General features: G+C 44.2%; 1 non-coding gene across 1 annotated transcript; it reads right to left on the bottom strand.

The window, feature by feature from the left end:
• Window positions 1-2,640: 2,640 nt before the first annotated feature.
• On the bottom strand, window positions 2,641-2,747 carry LOC129538816 (U6 spliceosomal RNA). The gene has a single exon (XR_008682350.1). It is a non-coding gene; the product is annotated as a U6 spliceosomal RNA (small nuclear RNA).
• Between the last annotated feature and the right edge of the window lie 2,190 nt (window positions 2,748-4,937).

Here is a 4,937-nt window from a genome sequence, read left to right as displayed (position 1 = left end):
AAGCTGATTAGTGGCTGCAGTGGTAAAGAATCCTCCTGCCAATTCAGAAGATGCAATAGACGGAGGTTTGATCCCTGGGTCAGGAAGATCCTATAGAGAAGGAAATGGCAACCCAGGCCAATATTCTTGCCTGGGAAATCCCAGGGACAGGGAAGCCTGACAGCTACAGTCCACAGGAGTTGCAAAAGAGTTGGAGATGACTTAGAAACTAAAAAAACAAAAGGTTGCAAAGAGACTTCATGCAGAAGTGCTGACACCTGAGAAGTTCCTCAAAGGCCACTATGAGACAAGCTGGAACCTGGGGCCCTTTACTGGAGTGCTTGCACCTGAACAAATGTCTCCTCCAGCAACAGAATACAAAGTATCTATAAAACATTTAAAATAACTGTACCCATGCACAGTTGGGGGCAAATTATGAATAAGAAGATACAAAAAGGCCAAAACGCAACTGCCACTTCTGAGGTTCAGGGAGTAAAAGCAGACTACCATGCATGGTCCTTGCAAACATCACCATCAAGAGGTTGGGCAGACCACCTGAGCCACCCCTCCAGCCCGTCCCTCCAATTTACCCAGATCTCTCGCCATTTGAGGGAATAGCTCACCCTCCCTCCCAAGGAGTGAGCAAAGACACATGTTACTTGTTTTCGTTCTCTCTTGTTATAGCCCGGATCCCAGCAAAGCCTTGCCCAAGCTTCCTGTCTGGCCTTTAATCAATTTCTGTTGATTAAAGAGTCCAAGGACCCAGCCCCCAGTCCTGCTAGAGAGTGAGTGTTTGGAGGAGAACTCGTCCCGCCCAGCCTGGGGCCAACCAGCCTGCGGAGGGGAGTCATGTGGTCACCATCTTCTTGTGTATTTCACCTGTTCCCCCAGGACGCGGCTCTCCCGCAGGGCAGAGCCCAGGGCCTGCAGAGCCAACAAGGCCTGGTTCCGGTTCTTCTTCATGAGAATGGCAAATCCCATAGTGTCCTGGATTTCACCCCACTCTTCTTGGAGCAGCTTCCACGTGTCTTGGAAGACAGCACGGCTGGCAGCCCCGCTGGTTTTGTATTTTCAAGGGACCGCTGGGTGCCCTCACGTGTCTCTTTGGCTGATTCGTGGAAAAAGTGGCCCCTGCCCTCCAGAGCCACATCGTCTCAGTGGAAATAGAAGCCCAGAGAGAGGTGGGTGTTAGAGGACTACGGAGGCAGGTTGACCGGGCGGTGGGCTGGGCCTCCACCTCCATGGAATTGTTCTCAAGAATCTGGGAGCTCTTGGGTAATTGGTAATAAGGAGAGAAGCTGAAAAAACAGTGTGGCTGGTCCTGGTGGCTGAGGATAGCTGAGTGGTTGGTTCTGAAAGTTGTGACTAGAAAGAGGTCAGAGGATGGTGGAGGTGTCAATGAAAATAATAAACAATCTGTAATAAGACTAGGAAAGTTTAATTTGAGCCAAGTTGAGGACTAGCCCCGAATCCTGCTTCCAAGATTACTCTGAGAAACTGCTCTGGAGAAGCAGGGTTGTCAACATAGTTTTATATCTTGTGAAAACAAAGAACATTGAACAAGTCAGGGTTACATTTCTTCAATGTTTCAAAAAAATGAAAACAACAGGGAATTCCCTGGCGGACCAGTGGTTAGGACTCCATGCCAAGGGCCCAGATTCAATCCCTACTCAGGGAACTAAGATCCCACAAGCCATGTGATGTTAAAAAACCAAACAAACAGAAAAAAGACAAACAGAACAGAGAAGTAGGTACCCAGTGAGTCAGTATGGTCTTGGCACCTGGGAAGGGAGTCTAATCCTCACAGGAGAAGCAGTGTCAGTGTCCAAGGAAGAGTGGTGTTTAACCTTAAGTTTGTAACATGGACATTATTTACTTCTGGTCAGTAGGCCCTTTTCTTTAAATCCTGGGTGTTCATTGGAAGGACTGATGCTAAAGCTGAAACTGCAATACTTTGGCCACCTCATGCGACAAGTTGACTCACTGGAAAAAACTCTGATGCTGGGAAAGGTTGGGGGCGGGAGGAGAAGGGGACGACAGAGAATGAGATGGCTGGATGGCATCACCGACTCTGTGGACATGAGTTTGAGTGAACTCCGGGAGTTGGTGATGGACAGGGAGGCCTGGCGTGCTGTGATTCATGGGGTCGCGGAGAGTCGGACACGACTGAGCGACTGAACTGAACTGAAAGCAGTTGTACAATGTATGTTTGATAGGCCATAAGCAGGCTATTGTATTTAGCATAAAATTCAAATTAACTCATGTATAAACCAGAATGACTTCCCTGTATCTTGATATGTGAAAATTTCTTTTATCAGAGGCTGGAGGAAGGGGTGTCCCCAGGTCTGTTTCGTCCAAACACTGTTAAGCAAGAGACAGATCCAAGGGACTGACGAGCACACTGCTGAGAGTTGATTCTTTTTATGTATAAATGTATTCTCTTCTGTGCTCCCAATGCAGGAGCGTTGGGATACAAAGTGTATTCTTTTTAAAAAAATTGTTTATTTTTAACTGAAGGATAATTGCCTTACAATGTTGTGTTGGTTTCTGCCACACATCAACATGAATCAACCAGAGGTAAACACATGTTCCCTCCCTCTTGTACCTCCCATCTGTCTCCCACCCCTCTAGGTTGTTACAGAGCCCCAGTTTGCGTTCCCTAAAAATAGGGAATGCTTCACAAATTTTTGCGGCATCCTTGCACAGGGGCCATGCTAATCTACTCTGCATGCATCCAATTTTAGTATATGTGCTGCCGAAGTGAGCGCTGAGACTTGATTCTTCACTATTCGCTTCTCTCACAAATTCACCCTCCTGACACGTTCCATTCTTTTCATTACAAATCAAGTTGAATGATAAATCTCCATATAATTTTCCCCAGTTACAGTTCTTTCTTTAGCAGATCTTTTAGTTGGAATATGCAGGATCTTTATTTGCAGCATGTGGGATCTAGTTCCCTGACCAGGGGTCAAACTCAGGCCCCCTCCTGCATTGGGAGCGCAGAGACTTAGCCACCAGACCACCAGGAAGTTCCCTGGACAGTAGATTTTTAATTCATTAATGTAAAGCAAACCTTACCAAACTTTTGTAGTAGACATTTCAAAATAATTGTAAGTCAGATATGCAAAATCCTACTGAATTATTTCAGTTGAGTAATCAAAATTCAACCTCACTAAGCCAACCTTTGGAGAAGGAAATGGCAACCCACTCACTCCAGTATTCCTGTCTGGAGAATCTCCATGGACAGAGGTGTCTGGCGGGCTACAGTCCATGGCGTTGCAAAGAGTCGGACACGACTGAGCGACTAAGCACAAGCCACCCTTGGTCAGTGTAGACAACCAGTTTATCTGGGTCATTTCACAGACCTCTCTAACAAGTTTCAGTGTTTCAATTACATAGCTTAAGATCTATGACTAACATCCCTAGCCTCTGGTGGAATATGCTTTAGACACACCTCTAGATGGTTCAGATTATTTCTGGTTCTGAAAGATCTAGATGCACAAGTTTTAGTGTTGACATCCTGTTATGAAATAAAGCTCATGGATATTCTTGAAGTCATATGCTGATTTTAGTAGTTTAATTTCCCAAAATGCATGTAAGTGGAGGCCAAATTCAAGTTCTTACCTTTCCCCAGACTCTTTCTTAGATGAGTCACAGTGGACCTTGAGTGGTCTTATTCCATGAAAAGCTGGGAGATTGGTGGATCATTTGGGACAAATGTTAATGAGGACTTTGAAGTATCAGACTCAGAGATTAAGGGTCTGACTGCAATACACCATAGGGACTAAGAACATGGGCTTTGGAGTTGGATAGACCTGGACTGAGGTCCGCTTCTTATGAGCGGTGTGACCTTGAGTGTTTTACTCAGCCTTTCTAAGCCTCGTGGTCTTCATCTATCAAAACAGGACTTTTGTTTGGATTGAATAAGTCAACATATGTACAGTGTTTAAAACAGGGCTTTGAGTTAGTGTTGCTGTTATTATTGGTCGTGTTTCACATGCTAAATAATTTTTATTATCATTATTCAGTTATATGAATTGTTTTCTCTGGAATTAGTTTTTCTCTTTTAGGTACTAGTTTTCCTTGACATCTCTGATCAAATTAGTCATTTTTAAAAATAATGTATTTGTTTATTTTAGACTGCGCTGGGTCTTCATTGCTGTGCGGACTTTTTCTCTAGTGTGGTGAGCGAGGGCTACCCTGCAGTTGCGGAGCGCAGGCTTCTCATTGTGTTGGCTTCTCTTGTTGCAGCTCACCAGCTCTAGGGCTCGAGAGCTTCAGCAGTTGCAGTTCCTGGGCTTAGTTGCTCAGTGGCATGTGGGATCTTCCTGGATCAGGGATCGAACCCGAGTGTGTCCTGCATTGGCAGGCAGATTCTTTACCACTGAGCCACGAGGGAAGCCCAATCATTAGTTATTGTTTATATGTAAGAATGAAGAATTAGATTTGACCATTTTAGTTAGCTGTCATGGATTTTCTTTATTATTGAGAAATAGGTTTTTTTTCCTATAGGATACTTCCCTGAATAGGAAGACTCTATGGTAACCTCAAGTACATGGAGGGATTAGTGTGACAAGCAGTCTTGCTTTAGATGCAGTTAACTTGTACACATATTTTCATGGTGGACTCAGCCAGAACAGCAGAAGTAGAAATCTTGCCTTGGAGTTTTTTTCTTTCTCAATTTGTGAAGTTATAACTTAAGATAGCTAATGAAAAAGTGTGCAGGAAGTGACCAAAAAGGTTCTCAGTAAGAGTATCCCATTGGATATGAAATGAAAGTTTTGCTACAGCTTGTGAGGCCAGTTATCAAGAAGGCCAAAATCAGGAAAAATTAAAAATTGATAGAAATCCTTTGATATTAGGAAGGGCATCTAAGGTATCACTGCAGCCTCTGAGGAGCTGTCAAAAATAGCAGGGAAAAAACTGTCCCCTAAGCTTATTATAACTTAGGGGATTTT

The sequence above is a fragment of the Moschus berezovskii genome, chromosome 2 (genome assembly GCF_049115385.1).
Source record: "Moschus berezovskii isolate FMDL1 chromosome 2, NW_MosBer_1.0, whole genome shotgun sequence".
In the NCBI taxonomy this organism is placed as follows: domain Eukaryota; kingdom Metazoa; phylum Chordata; class Mammalia; order Artiodactyla; family Moschidae; genus Moschus; species Moschus berezovskii.
Note: the sequence above shows the minus strand (reverse complement) of the source record. Positions and strands in the feature narration are given on the sequence as shown.